Below are 15,159 nucleotides of genomic sequence, written 5' to 3' on the forward strand. Positions count from 1 at the left end.
TGCAGAAATAGGGAAGAGGGGTGTGAAAGAGGCACAAGGGATGCGGAAAGCAGCAAGAGGGTTGCGCACAGAAGCAACAGAGGTGTAGAAAGGAGCAAGAGAAGTACAGAAAGAGGCAAGAAAGATGCAGAAAGAGGCAAGAGAGGTGCAGAAAGAGGGAAGCCGAGTGCATAAAGAGATAACAGGAGTGCAGAAAGAAGCAAGACAGGTGCCGAAAGAAGCATGGGAAGTGCAGAAAGAAACAACAGAGGTGCAGAATGTGGCAAGAGAATTGCAGAAACAGGCAAGAGAGGTGCAGAAAGAAGCAAGAGAATTGCCGAAAGAAGCAACAGAGGTGAAGAAAGAAGCAAGAGATGTGCAGAAAGAGGCAAGTAAGATACAGAAAGAGACAAGAGAGGTACAGAAAGAGGGAAGACCAGTGCAGAAAGAGACAACAGGAGTGCAGAAAAAAGCAAGACAGGTGCAGAAATAAACATGGGAAGTGCAGAAAGAAACAACGGAGGTGCAGAATGAGGCAAGAGAACTGCAGAAAAAGGCAAGAGCGGTGCAGACACAGGTAAGAGACGTGCAGAAAAAGGGAACAGGGGTGCGGAAAGAGGGAAGAGAGGTGCAGAAAGAGGGAAGAAGGATGCAGAAAGAAGCAAGGGAAGTGCACAAACAAGCAACAGAGGTGCAAAAAGAGGCAAGGGGGTGCAGAAAGAGGCAAGAGAAGTGCAGACAGAAGCAACAGAGGTGCAGAAAGAGGCACAAGAGGTGCAGAAAGAGGGAAGAGGGGTGCAGAAAGAGGACCATGGGATGCAAAAAGAAGCAAGGGAAGTGCATAAAGAAGCAACAAAGATGCATAAATGAGGAAGTGAGGTGGACAAATAGGCAAAAGAGATACAGAAAGAAACAAGAGACGTACAGAAAGAAGTGACAGAGGTGCAGAAAGAGGTAAGAGGGGTGCAGAAATAGGGAAGAGGGGTGTGAAAGTGGCACAAGGGGTGCAGTAAGTGGCACAAGGGGAACAGAAAGAAACAAGAAAGGTGCAGAAAGAAACAAAAGAAGTGCATAAAGAAGCAACAGAGGTGCATAAAGAGACAAGAGTGGAGCGGAAAGAGGGAAGAGGAGTGCAGGAAGAGGCACAAGGGTTGCAGAAAGGAGGGACAGAGGTGCAGAAACAGGCAAGAGCATTGCTGAAAGAAGCAACTGAGGTGTAGAAAGAAGCAAAAGAGGTGCAGAAACAGGCATGAAAGGTGCAGAAAGAGGAAACAGGGGTACAAAAAGAGGTGTGAAGAAAGTGTCGAGAGGGGTACAGAAAGAAATAAGTGAGGTGAAGAAAGAGGCAGCAGAGGTGCAGAAAGACACAAGAGAGGTGCAGAAACAAGCAAGAGAAGTGCAGAAATAGGAAAGAGAATTGCTGAAAGAAGCAACAGCGGTGCTGAAAGAAGCAAAAGAAGACCTTAGTCTGGCTGTGTCATTGCTAATCAGGACCCCAGCCTAGCTGCTTCCTCTCTAAAATGGTTTCCATGTACATTAGGTACATTTCTAATGGGATTCTGGAGTGCCTTAGAAGCCCCTAGTATATGGTATACTATGTACCTAGGGCATAGGTACCTCAGAGGCCTACCAGGGGCTGAAGCATGTATTATGCCACCCCTGGGAAGCACTCTAAAATGACACCACAGGTCTGCTACTGCAGCCTGGGTAAGGTGTTGCCTGCACCCCTTACAGTGGTATAGGCTACCTATATCACTACCATTGCACACACATATAAAACCTATAAGTCACTCCTATGCTTGGTTTTTATGTGAGAGGGTGCCCCTGCATGAGCAGAGCCCCTCTTCAGTGTTCGGAGTACCTCCTCTGATGCTGTTTGTGGTGCAGCCTGACCATATACTCTTATGTGCATTATAATTCGCTGTAAATGCTAACTTTGGACTGGCTGCACGGAAACATGTCGTGTTTGGTGTCAAACACTATGTAATACTACCCCCCCAACAGATCTGGTGGCGGGGGTCGCATTCCACCCTTCTAGAGGGAGAGACATGTTCACACAGGTCTACCCGGTAAAGACTTTCTAAAGCCCTGGCATCACAAAATGGATGCCACTGCCACAGACACAGGTCTGGCCTCCTGCTGCTGACTGAAACTCTTGCAGGGGATGCCTGGACAATAGGTTTCCTGTCCCAGGGAGGTGTAACCATCTCCCCAGACAGGCAGATGTGTATTGGGGCTAGGCGGGAGCACTCTCTGGTGCTTTGAAGTCCAGCACTGAGGGCACACTTGGTGTCCCTGTGCATAGTCCAGTTCAAACCAGTTGCAGGGGCTACCCGCCCCTGCTCTGGCGTGAAACTGGACAAAGGAAATGGGTGTAACCACCCCTCTTTCCAAACCCTCCCATAGGTGGGTCCCTAGAGTATGTCCAACCCCCAAACTTTGTACAAGTATGGGAACCCAGTCCTTGAGACTTTGGATTGCCCTGGACGAAACTCTGCAACATATATCCTGGACCTTCGATGTTCTATTTCAACTAGAAGACTGAAAAAATCTCCCTTGGAGTCAAGGAGTGACTCCCCTTCTTGGCAGGCACCAAAGAAGCAACTGTCCGGTCTGCAACTCTGAAGCTCCCATCGGATGCTGAACTTTTGTGTTGTGGTGAGTGCAGACCTACCAGTCGAATGCTTGCTTGGCAATGATCTAGAGGTTTCAGCTTGGGCAGAAGTAGAGCTCAGGACTCATGCAGAAATGCTGGGCATCCCTGCAGATGTGTTTGCTGTGACCAGGTTACAGGCCAAAATGTCTGAAACTGAACAGGCCTTGGAATATGGAATAATGGACCAATGCCATCCAAGAGGAGGAGCAGAAGGGTTAAGGCAGAGCCTTCCCCCCTGACTAAGAAGGAGGATCAGTCTCTTGAGGGAGATGATCACAGTTCTGAAGAAGGAACTGGCCCAGAGGAGCTTGAGCCTGATCAGGTTGAGTTCTTGGGGACAGTGGGCCCTTCCAGGGCAGATCTGAGCCAGGAGCAGCAGAGCTGCCCCTCTCTTGAGCCCCTCAGAGAGCAAGCTGCTGCTGAGTCTGCTGGGAGTGCTAGTGGTACCCATAAGGTGCATTGGGATGATGGACTCCTGTACTCAGAGTGTAGAGACCCCAAGCCTGGTGCCACCAGGAGGTTGGTTATACCTCTGAAGTTCAGGGGCTTCCTATTGACCCTAGCCCATGATATCCCTTTAGCAGGTCACCTGGGCCAGAACAAGACTTAGGACAAACTTGTCCCTCACTTTTACTGGCCCCACATGTCTGAAGGCGCAAAGGAGTTTTGTCGCTACTGTGTAACCTGCCAAGCCAGTGGCAAAGCAGGTGGCACTACAAAGGCCCCCCTGATACAGCTACCTGTGGTGGGGTTGCCCTTTGAAAGGGTGGGGATTGACATTGTTTGTCCCTTGGATCCCCAAACAGCATCTGTGCACAGAAGTATCCTGGTGGTAGTGGATCATGCTACCAGGTACCCTGAAGCTATTCCCCTTAGGACCACTACATCACCTGTGGGGGCCAGAGCCCTCTTGGGAGTTTTCTCAAGAGTGGGTTTTCCTAAGGAGGTGGTATCAGACAGAGATACCAACTTCATGTATGGTTACTTAAGGGCAATGTGGAAAGAGTGTGGAGTGACTTACAAGTTCACCACATCCTATCACCCACAATGCTGTGGTTTGATTGAAAGGTTCAACAAAACCTTAAAGGGCATGATTAAAGGGCTCCCAGAAAAGCTTAGGCGAAGATGGGACATTCTCTTGCCCTGCCTTGTGTTTGCATACAGGGAGGTGCCACAAAAGGGGGGTGGCTACAGCCCCTTTGAACTCTAGTTTAGTCACCCTGCCAGGGATCCACTGTGTTTGGTGAAGGAAGGATGGGAGTTACCACTCAGGCCCCCAAAGCAAGACATAGTAGACTATGTACTTGGCCTCCGCTCCAGGATAGCTGAGTACATGAAAAAGGCAACTAATAACCTTGAGGCTAGCCAGGAACTGCAGAAAGCCTGGCATGACCAAAAGGCTGTTCTGACTGTTTACCAGCCAGGACAGAAAGTGTGGGTGTTGGAGCCTGTGGCCCCAGCACCTCTCCAAGACAAATGGAGTGGATCCCACACTATTGTTGAACAGAAGGGAGAGGTTACTTACTTAGTAGACCTAGGAACTCCCAGGAGTCCCCACAGGGTTCTCCATGTCAATAGGCTAAAGCCACACGTACACAGGGCTGACATGGGCTTGCTCATGGCTACTGATGAGGGCAGGAGATAAAGAGTGACCCACTCCCTGACCTCCTCTCACAGAACCCTGATGATGGGTCAGTTGATGGTGTGGCCTTGGCAGGCAGCTTCACTGCCCAGCAGCAAACTGATTGCAGACAGGTGCTCAATCAGTTCAGAAACATGTTTTCTCTGACTCCAAGTCAGACTACCTGGTGCACTCATGAAGTGGACACTGGGGACAGTCTGCCTATTAAAAATAAGATTCATAGGCAACCTGACCATCTCAGGGACTGTATCAGGACAGAAGTCCAGAAAATGTTGAATTTGGGAGTTATTGAACCCTCGGATAGCCCTTGGGCTTGTCTAGTGGTCCTTGTGCCAAAACCTCACACCAGTGGTGGGAAAAGAGAGATGAGGTTTTGTGTGGACTACAGGGGTCTCAATGCAGTCTCTAGGACTGATGCCCATCCAATTCCAAGGGCAGATGAGCTTATAGATACTTTTGCCTCAGCCAAGTACCTTAGCACATTTCACTTGAAATCTGGCTACTGGCAGATCAGACTAGCTGATGATGCAATGCAAAAAACAGCATTTTCGACCCCAAGTGGGCGCTACCAATTTGTGGTGATGCCCTTTGGTTTGAAGAATGCACCTGCCACTTTCCAGAGGTTGGTGAATACAGTTCTCACAGGTCTGGAAGCTAGAGTGCAGCTTATCTAGATGATATTGCTGTCTTTAGCTCCACCTGGGAGGATCACCTGGTCCACCTAAGGAATGTTTTGGAGGCCCTGCAAAAGGCAGGCCTCACTATCAAGGCCATCAAGTGCCAGATAGAGCAGTCAGGTTGTGTACCTGGGCCACCTTGTAGGTGGAGGCCATGTTCAACCACTGCAGAGCTAAATCTAGACCATCATGGACTGGGTTGCTCCAACCACCCAGACTCAGGTGAGAGCCTTATTAGGCCTGACTGGGTACTATAGAAGATTTGTCAAGGGGTATGGATCAATAGTGACACCCCTGAATGACCTAACTTCTAAGAAAATGCCCAAAAAGGTTCAGTGGACAGCTAGCTGTCAAAAGGCATTTGATGACCTGAAGCAGGCCATGTGCACTGCTCCCATTCTACAGAGTCCTGATTACTCCAAGAAGTTCATTGTCCAAACAGATGCATCTGCATTGGGGGTAGGGGCTGTACTGTCACAATTGAATGATGAAGGTCGGGATCAGCCAGTGGCTTTTATAAGCAGAAGGCTGACCCCTAGAGAGAAACGTTGGTCAGCCATTGAGAGGGAGGCCTTTGCTGTGGTTTGGGCTCTGAAGAAGTTGAGGCCATATTTGTTTGGTACTCACTTCCTGATTCAGACAGACCATACGCCCCTCTTATGGCTAAAACAAATGAAGGGTGAAAACCCCAAACTGCTTAGTTGGTCCATTTCCCTACAGGGGATGGACTTTACAGTGGAACATAGACCTGGGAGTAACCATGCCAAGGCAGATGGACTCTCTAGGTATTTCCACGTAGAACATGAAGACTCAACTGGTCAAGGTTAGTTTAATGTCCCTGCATTTTGGGGGGGGTTGTGTAGGAGAGTAGGATCTGCTTCACATGGGTACCCCCACTTTTTGCTGGTGTTTCACTGTTTTTCGACATTAGTCTGGCTGTGGCTCTGCTAATCAGGACCCCAGCCTAGCTGCTTCCTTTCTAAAATGGTTTCCATGTACATTAGGTACATTTCTAATTGGATTCTGGAGTGCCTTATAAGCCCCTAGTATATGGTATACTATGTACCTAGGGCATAGGTACCTCAGAGGCCTACTAGGGGCTGAAACATGTATTATGCCACCCCTGGGAAGCACTCCAAAATGACACCACAGGTCTGCTACTGCAGCCTGGGTAAGGTGGTGCCTGCATCCCTTACAGTGGTATAGGCTACCTATATCACTACCATTGCACACACATATAAAACCTATAAGTCACTCCTATGGCAGGCCTTAACAATCCTGAAGCAGAGTGCTTGGATTTTATGTGAGAGGGTGCTCCTGCATGAGCAGAGCCCCTCTGCAGCGTTCAAAGTACCTCCTCTGATGCTGTTTGTGGTACAGCCTGACCGTATACTCTTAAGTGCATTATAACCTAGCGGTAAATGCTAACTTTGGACTAGCTGCACGGAAACATGTCATGTTTGGTGTCAAACACTATGGAATACTACCCCCCCCGCCAGTTCTGGCGGCGGGGGTAGCATTCCACCCTTCTGGAGGGAGAGACATATTCACACTTGTCTACCCGGAAAAGACTTTCTAAAGCCCTGGCATCACAAAATGGATGCCAGTGCCATAGACACAGGTGCTGCTGACCGAAACTCCGGCAGGGGAGGCCTGGACAATAGGTTTCCTATCCCAGGGAGGTGTAACCACCTCTCCAGGCAGATGCGTATTGGGGCTGGGCGGGAGCACTCTCTGGTGCTTTGAAGTCCTGCACTGGGGGCACACTTGGTGTCCCTGTGCATAGTCCAGTTCAAACTGGTTGCAGGGGCTACCTGCACCTGCTCTGGTGCGAAACTGGACAAAGGAAATGGGTGTAACCGCCACTCTTTCCAAACCCTCCTATAGGTGGGTCCCTAGAGTATGTCCAACCCCTAAACTTTGTATAAGTATGGGAACCCAGTCCTTGAGACTTTAGATTACCCTGGACAAAACTCTGCAATATAAATCCTGGACCTTTGACGTTCTACTTTGCTTAGAAGACTGAAGAAATCTCCCTTGGGGTCAAGGATTGACTACCCTGCTTGGCAGGCACCAAAGAAGCGACTGCACGGTCTGCAACTCTGAAGCTCCCGTCGGATGCTGAACTTTTGCATTGCCAGAGGTGGATTTCCAGATTTCCCCGAGGCCACCCTGAGTCTACAGCAAAGCTGAGGCCTGTGGCTATCATGCGTGACATGGAACCGGGACCCCTGGACACAGTGATCTTTTGCTGATCCATCATCTTCCTGGTCTTCCACGAAGTTGTGCTTTGGGCTCCGAGTAGCCCCAGCCTTGAGCACTTCCTGCACCGAAGATCTCTGGCCTCAACTCCACGAGTGACCCGTGGGCCAGTTTTAAGTGCAACCGCTCAAGGCTCCTTCGAGATCGCTAGCCTGTTGGCTAGTGGGTCCCCACAAAGGTAACTCCTCTTCTGATTGGACTTTCCTGGTTGCTCCAGACGTGCCCCAACTTACCTTCGCTGGGTGAGTCCCACAGACCTTGCTGGTCTGCATCGACGTCCTTCATCTATTTCCACGTGACTTGCCGTTGCCAAGGCTTGTTGGGTCCATCCTGGTCGCCGACACTGCAGCACTCAACAGACTTCATGGGACAGCTTGAATCCAGCTCCTGGTCATTGTCAACGCCTCCTGGACCTCATGGCTGAAGAGTCAAGAGGAAGACACCTGTCAACTCACCTGAAGCACCCAACATCTTTGGGCATTGGACTATTGTGCCCCTGGTCACAGGTAAGTGACCCAGACCGTCACCTCTGCTTTCAGGTTCCTTCCATCCTCAATCCAGGCTTGGATCTCTTCGGACACTTCTCCTCTCCACGGCAGCAGCACTTCTTTGCCAGCTTCCATTGGAAACAGCGACGCGACCCGACACCAAAAGACCCCTTTGCACCCGGCTTCCCTGGGTGAGGTAACTCAAGTACTCTGATGCTCCCATGGGTGTTGGCCCCAGACACCTCTAAGTCCAAAAGGGTTCGCTCGTAGTCATCCTCTAAGTGTCCTTAAACTCTTAATTTCCAACCGCGACATTCCCCATAGAAGTCAACGGCGATTTGCGGCTGTGTTCTCACACTGCACGTGTCCCCCGTGGGTCCCCTGTGTCACTACCTTGGGTGGTTCCTTGTGGTCCAAGCACTTATACAGGCTCTAGGCCTTGTGTCTAGTTCAGTCGTGGTTCTTATACCACTTTATTGGTATATGGTTTGGTACGCCCCTAGGGTCCAAACGTGTATTTGTGCTTTTACTGTTGAATACTGACTTGTAACTTAAGTACTTCGAACTCCAGCCTCATAAAGAGACTAGAGGGGTGTGTTTTATCTTAACTACATATATATTAAATATATACCTGTTGTGGATGTATTTTGATTTGGTCATTCAAGAGACTGGTAAAACAAGCTGCTTTACATTCCTTCAAGACTTAGCCTGAAGGCTGCTCTCCATAGCTACCACTAGGATAGCTTTCAATAAAGGTTGTCTTTAACCTATCACCAAAAGGGGTTGTTTGGACAGATACAAGGTGCCCACTATGACTAGTGGACAGCATATATCAGGTCAACGTCTCACAGTTGTCCAGAAAAAGGAAGGAGAGGTGCACAAAGAGGAAAGGGAAGTACACAATGAGACAGGAGGCGTGCAGAAAGAAGGAAGAGAAGTGCAGAAAGAAGCAACAGAGGTGCTGAAAGAGGCATAAAGGGTGCATAAAGAGCAAGAGAAGTGCAGAAAGAAGCAGCAGACGTACAGGAAGAAGCAAGAGAGGTACAAAAACAGGCAAGAAAGGTGCAGAAAGAGGAAACAGTGGTGCAGAAAGAGGCAAGAGCAGTGCAGAAAGAGAAAAGAGGGGTGCAGAAAGAGAAAAAAGGGGTGTAGAAAGAGGCAAGGGGGTGTAGAAAGAAGCAAGTCAGGCGCAGAAAGAGGCAACAGAGGTGCAGAATGATGTAAGAGAGGTACAGAAAGAAGCAGGAAAAGTGCAGGAAGAAGCAAGAGAATTGCTGAAAGAAGTAACAGAGGTGTGGAAAGAAGCAAGAGAAGTGCTGAAAGAGGCAAGTGAGGTGCAGAATGAGACAGGAGAGGTGTACAAAAAGGCAAGAGGGGTGCATAAATGTGCAAGAGTGTAGCAGATAAAATCAAGAGCAGTGCAGAGAGAACCAACAGGGGTGCAGAAAGAGGCACAAATGGTGCAATAAGAGGCAAGAGAAGTGCAGGAAGAAGCAACAGAGGTACAAACAGAGGCAAGAGTGGTGCAGAAAGAGGGAAGAGAGGTATACAAAGAGGCCAGAGAGTCACACAATGAGGGAAGAGGGGTGCAGAAAAGGGCAAGAGGTGTGCAGAAAGAAGCCAGCGAGGTGCGGAAGGAGGCAAGAGAGGTGTAGAAAGAGGCAGGAGATATAAAGAAACAGGCAAGAGAAGTGCAGAAAGAGGCAAGAGATTTGCTGAAAAAAGAAACAGATGTATAGAAAGAAGCAAGAGAAGTGCAGAAAGAGGCAAGTAAGATGCAGCAAGAGGCAAGAGAGGTACAGAAAGAGGAATGACAAGTGCAGCAAGAGACAACAGGGGTGCAGAAAGAAGCAAGATAGTTGCAGAAAGATGCATGGGATGTGCAGAGTGAAGCAACAGTGGTGCAGAAAGAGGCTAGAGAAGTGCAGAAAGAAGCAACAGAGGTGCAGAAGGAGGCAAGAGAACTGCAGAAAAAGGCAAGAGAGTTGCAGAAACAGGCAAGAGAGGTACAGAAAAAGGGAACACGGGTGCAGAAAGAGGTAAGAGTGGTGCACAAAGAGGGAAGAAGTGTGCTGAAAGAGGCAAGAAGACTGTAGACAGAAGCAACAGAAGCGCAGAAAGAAGCAAGGGAAGTGAAGAAAGAAGTAACAGAGGTGCAGAAAGATGCAAGATGGGTGCAGAAAGAGGCAAGAGAAGTACAGACAGAAGCATTAGAGGTGCAGAAAGAGGCATGAGAAGTGCAGAAAGAGGAAGAGGGGTACATAAAGAGGACCATGGGATGCAAAAAAAAAAGCAAGAGGGGTGCAGAAATAAGCAAGAAAAGTGCAGAAAGAAGCAACAAAATTGCAGAAAGGGGGAAATGGGGTGGAGAAATAGGCAAGAGGGATACAGAAAGAAACCAGAGAGGTGCAGAAAGAAGGAACAGAGGTGCAGAAAGAGGCATTCAGAAATAGGAAAGAAGGGTGTGAAGGAGGCACAAGGGGTGCGGCAAGAAGCAAGAGGGATGCAGAAAGATGCAAGATAAGTGCAGAAAGAAGCAACAAAGATGCAGGACTGTCTATTTTCTCCTATGCCGACGATACTCAAATAATTTTTTCTTTGTCAGCAAATAGGTTTACGGAATCATCTTCTCTTCAGACAGGGCTTAGGAAAATTGTTGAATGGATGGAGGCTAATTCATTGAAGCTCAATGGGGAGAAGACTGAGGTCCTTATTTTGGGTAAGAATGTAGACCTCTGGGGCCCCCAGCACTGGCCACCTGAAATGGGGACTCTCCCTACACCTGCCACTCAAGTTTGCAATCTGGGTGTGATTATTGATAATCAACTCTTAATGAAGCAGCAAGCGGTAAAGTGGCTTCTACCTGCTTCACAATCCTGAAATGGCTCAGGAAGATCCTTTGGATGTTGCCTAGTTCCACTCAAAAAACGGTAGTCCAAGCACTTATCACATCCAGATTGGACTACGGCAACATCATATATTTGGCAGCCAATAAGGATGTGAAACGCAGACTGCAATTGGTGCAGAATGCAGTGGCTAGGCTGCTTTGCCAGATTCCGCGAATGACTCCTGTCTCCAGTTCTCTTCGTGAACTTCATTGGCTCAGGGTCGAGAGTCGTGTAAAGTTCAAGACCCTGAGCTATATGTTCAAGGTGAAGTCTGGCAGTGCCCCTCAATGTCTAAAGGCCATTTTTCATACTTATCTTCCTTTGCGGTCCCTCCATTCTGCTACCCAGGCTAAGTTTTAAGTACCTAGGATCAAACGTTCCCATCGTGGTCGATCCTTTGCTTATTTAAGTCCTCTTCTTTGGAATTCTCTTCCTTTATTTCTTAGGAAAGAAACTGTTTTCAGCAACTTTTGTAGGCACTTAAAGGCATGGTTATTCAATCAATAGGTTTGTGACAGTTTGGCTACTTGTACTTTTTCCTGCACAGTGGCGCTGGGAAACCTTTTTGGTAGCTATGCGCCTTATAAGATTAATAATAATATAATAATAAAAATACAGAAAGAGAAAAGAGGGGTAGAGAAAGAAGCAAGAGAGGTGCAGAAAGAAACAAAAGAAGAGCACAAAGAAGGAACATAGGTGCAGAAAGAGGCAGGAGGAGTGCAGAAAAAAGGAAGAGGGGTGCAGAAAGAGGCAAGAAATGGTGCAGAAAGATTGAAGTAGGCTGTGAAAGAGGCAAGAGAGGTGCAGAAAGAAGCTAGAGTGGCTTGCACACAATTAGTACAAATTTAACACCCATATTTAGCAATAAGTAACAGGTGACCATTCTAGGTTTACAAAGCACCTTCCACCACGCTATAACACACCAATTACCCCTCCTATTACCTCCAGTAAGTCCCACACAGCAGAATTGCTAAGTTCTCATAGCACGCCATGCCCACTTTCCCGACCACTCTGCAAAAGCACTTCCTGGTGTGCTCTTGGATGGGCATTAAAGTCTCCTTTTGCTGCTGGGGGTACTTAGAGGCGAACTACCCTACCTGATATCTCCAGTATGCCCCAGATAGTGGGATAGCTGACAGGTGGACACAGGCCACACCCCCTTTCTCCACCACTCTGCAAAGGTGCCTCCTGGTGCGTTCTGGGTTCGGAAATTAAGTTCCCATGAATCCTGAGGGTCCTTGGGGGCCAACTAGCCCACTGGGTACCTTCAGTAAGCTCCATGCAGCTGAATTGCTGAGAGTGGTCTGAGGCTATGCCCCTTTTTTACACCACTCTGCAAACGCACCTCCTGGCGCACTGCTGCTCGAGGGATGAAGTCCACTTTTGTCCTGAGGTCCTCAGGACACAAGAGGACTTCCTCGCTCCACCAGTACTGCACCAAGAGGCTAACATGCAGCTCCCCTTGTCTAAAAGCAATTCTGCTTTGCCTCTTGGAAGCGAGTTTGCAGAGTGGTGTAGAAATGGGACATGGCCTCTGACCACCTTTTATCAATCCAGCTGTGTGGGGCTTACTAGAGTTAACAGTAGGGTTACTTGGCCCACCGGGACCCTCAAGAGGCAAGGGGACTTCACCCCTCAATCAAGAGCACAGCAGGAGGTGTGTTTTGTTTGTGATGTGTGAATGAGTCAGAGTGCACATCCAAAGTAATAATTTGATGAATTTAGTGTACATATACCTTTCTGATCTCTTGCAGGGTGTCCAGTATATTTTCTTGAGTTTTAGCCCATAATATTTGCTGCTTGTATTTCATATCATTATCTACGCATTTAACATTTGCATTTACCAAGTGTGTTATTATTGCTTGCATATAAATATATATTTCTTATACATTTGAATGTGGTTCATTTAACATCTGGGAAAGCCTTTCTCTTAGACAGCATTGCATAAATAAAACCACAAGCCTTATTCTACAAAGAGAGTCTTTGCATTTTGTAAAGTGAAACCCTTTTCTAGGTGTGGTTTTGTTTTATGTCTCCTGTTTCGCCATGTTTGAGCCACCGTGTGGGAGTGAAATTTGTGGAACTCTGTATTATCTGAAAGGTGAAGCAAGACAGCAGGTGATCCAGTTTGTTTAAAATGTTAATTGGGACCCCGTTTTTCCTCAAGCTTACCCATTAATGTTCCCTGGGGACTAAGTCAAATACTGACTTTAAGTCTGCAAAGAAAGATGTTCATTCTGCATAACAATTATTTTCCAATACATTAAAAAAATGTAAAGATCCAATCAATCGTACTAACCCCTCTTCTAAAACCAGCCTGCAGTGCAGAGATTTTCTGATCGTCTTCTATCCCAGAAACTAATTTTCCTAGAATTTGTCAAGCAAAATCATTTTGGGCCACATGTAGTACACTGATAGGCTTATAAATTAGTGGAGAGTCCCTCAGACCCTTTTTATGAATAGGCACAATTTGAGTCACTTTCCAACTGGTGGAAAATATCCCACTTTCCAAATATATTTTACCAACTTGTTAAAATAAAAGGCCAAAAATAAGTCACCCAGAACCCCGTCAGGCCGACAGCATTGCCAGGGGCAATAGCTTTAACTGCTTTCATTTTATCCGTCAGTTCCAAAACCAGAGGGTCTACAGGAGAATGGATGACATCATTTTGTTGCCTAACATCATCTGTCCCAAAAACTTCCTGGGCCCTATACAAGACAGGAAAATGTGCATGCCAAACTCCTGGCAAAATTGTGTCTGGGAATAACCTTGATTGACCTTTGTTGCCATTTGGTACCACCTTCCAAAATGTCCTAATGTCTTTTGAAGCAGCTGTCTCATAGATGTCTTCCCATAACTTTGCTTTCCATTCCTTAAGCGCTTTATCTAGTCTGCTTATACTCTCTCCATTGAATTCTAATTGGGGATGCATCTTCCTGTCTAGGACCCTCTCAAATGTAATTTCTTTTGCTGGTACACGTCACGCTAAACCAAGGGCATTTATATTTGGGACAAACCTTGTTGGCTTAAAAATACGCATGAAGCATTTACCTAAGGTTTGGAAAAAGACATCATTTATCATGTTTTAGCTAACTCCAAAAGCACTTTCCTAAGTGCCCATCCATGGATTTCCTTACACATAAATTAACCCTGGGCGGAAAACTACGCTACGCTCGAGGAGTGTGCGTAGTGAGCGCAACTACGCACTACGCGAATTGCATGTGGCACAGTGCAAAAACGCGTAGTGGACATTTTTTGCACGCTCGGGGTCCTCAACGTCAAGTTGGCGACTGCGAGCGAGCAAAATCAACATCCCGTTGAGACTTTTTCCTTGTTCGTGATCGGCAACAAGTTGCCGATCGCGAGCGTGGAAAACAAACCTCCCGGTGAGATTCTCAACGCGGGGAGGTCAGGTTTCTCATTGCGAGTGGTCGCGTATGCTCACGACCGCTCGCGATGAGAAACTACCAGTCCGTGTTGAGAAAGCTGCTGCTCGAGTACAAATCTACTCGAGCGGCAGAAAATGACCGCTTGCACTGTGCATTATGCTATTAGCAATGACTGCACAGTGCGGACAAGCATCCGGCACTGTGCAATCATTGCGAACAGCATTTCCCTACCACACTATGCAGTTCGCGTAGCTATGAGTAGCACAACAAAGTGCACTTCGCGTAGCGTAGCTTAACGCGACTAAGCTAACTACGCCCAGGGTTAACATAAATATTTAACTACATTACCCCATTTAATCCTACATCTATCATTAGAGAGCACAAGATTTGAAGCAAATGATATAGGAACATCGGTCAGATGGTAAAACAAACCATTCAATGTTCATGAAAGGGCATTATGGTCACTGTTGTCCCTATTAATTATCTTAAAATCGACCAGGTTCTTCCAGAGTTGAACAGGAATTAAGATATAATCAATTCTACTTGTATGTCCTAGGCGATTAAAAGTATGCAGTGCATTAAGTTCTGAAGGTGAACGGCTATTACATGTTCTCAGATCCCAAATTAAGGTAAAGGAAAGGAGATGATATGCAGCTCCAGTATAGTGTTGTAAGGGAGAAATATTTAGAGTAGGTATGCCACATTCTTCATCCTCTTTACTAGTTATAGAGGGGTGGCACCTACCATAGGGCATATATGAGGAATTTAAATCACCCGCAAAATTAGCGGTATTATGAGAATCAAGAGCAGCTCTAGTTTGGGCAAGATCCTGTATCACCTCAGTCTCTCCTGCTTCTCTAGATATCCTACTGTACACATTATAAAACTGATAAGTATAAGTATCAAAACAAATAAGGGAAATGCCCATGCCATCATGTGAAATATGAGGACTTATACTTATTTTGGCATTAATATCTATTTGAGCCCAAATGAGAGGGTCGCCTGATGAGTGAACCTTTCCTGTCCTAGTTGCAGGTGTATGATAAGTTGCATACCCTGATCTATAGGGGGGATAATCGCCCAAGTTTCTTGAAAAAAACACAAGTCAAATCGGTCAATAAAATTCCCCCAGGATGGGTCATCCAATTTACCCCTATTTCCGGCAACATTTCAAGAA

This window comes from Triturus cristatus, chromosome 3_1, assembly GCF_964204655.1.
Source record: "Triturus cristatus chromosome 3_1, aTriCri1.1, whole genome shotgun sequence".
NCBI lineage: Eukaryota > Metazoa > Chordata > Amphibia > Caudata > Salamandridae > Triturus > Triturus cristatus.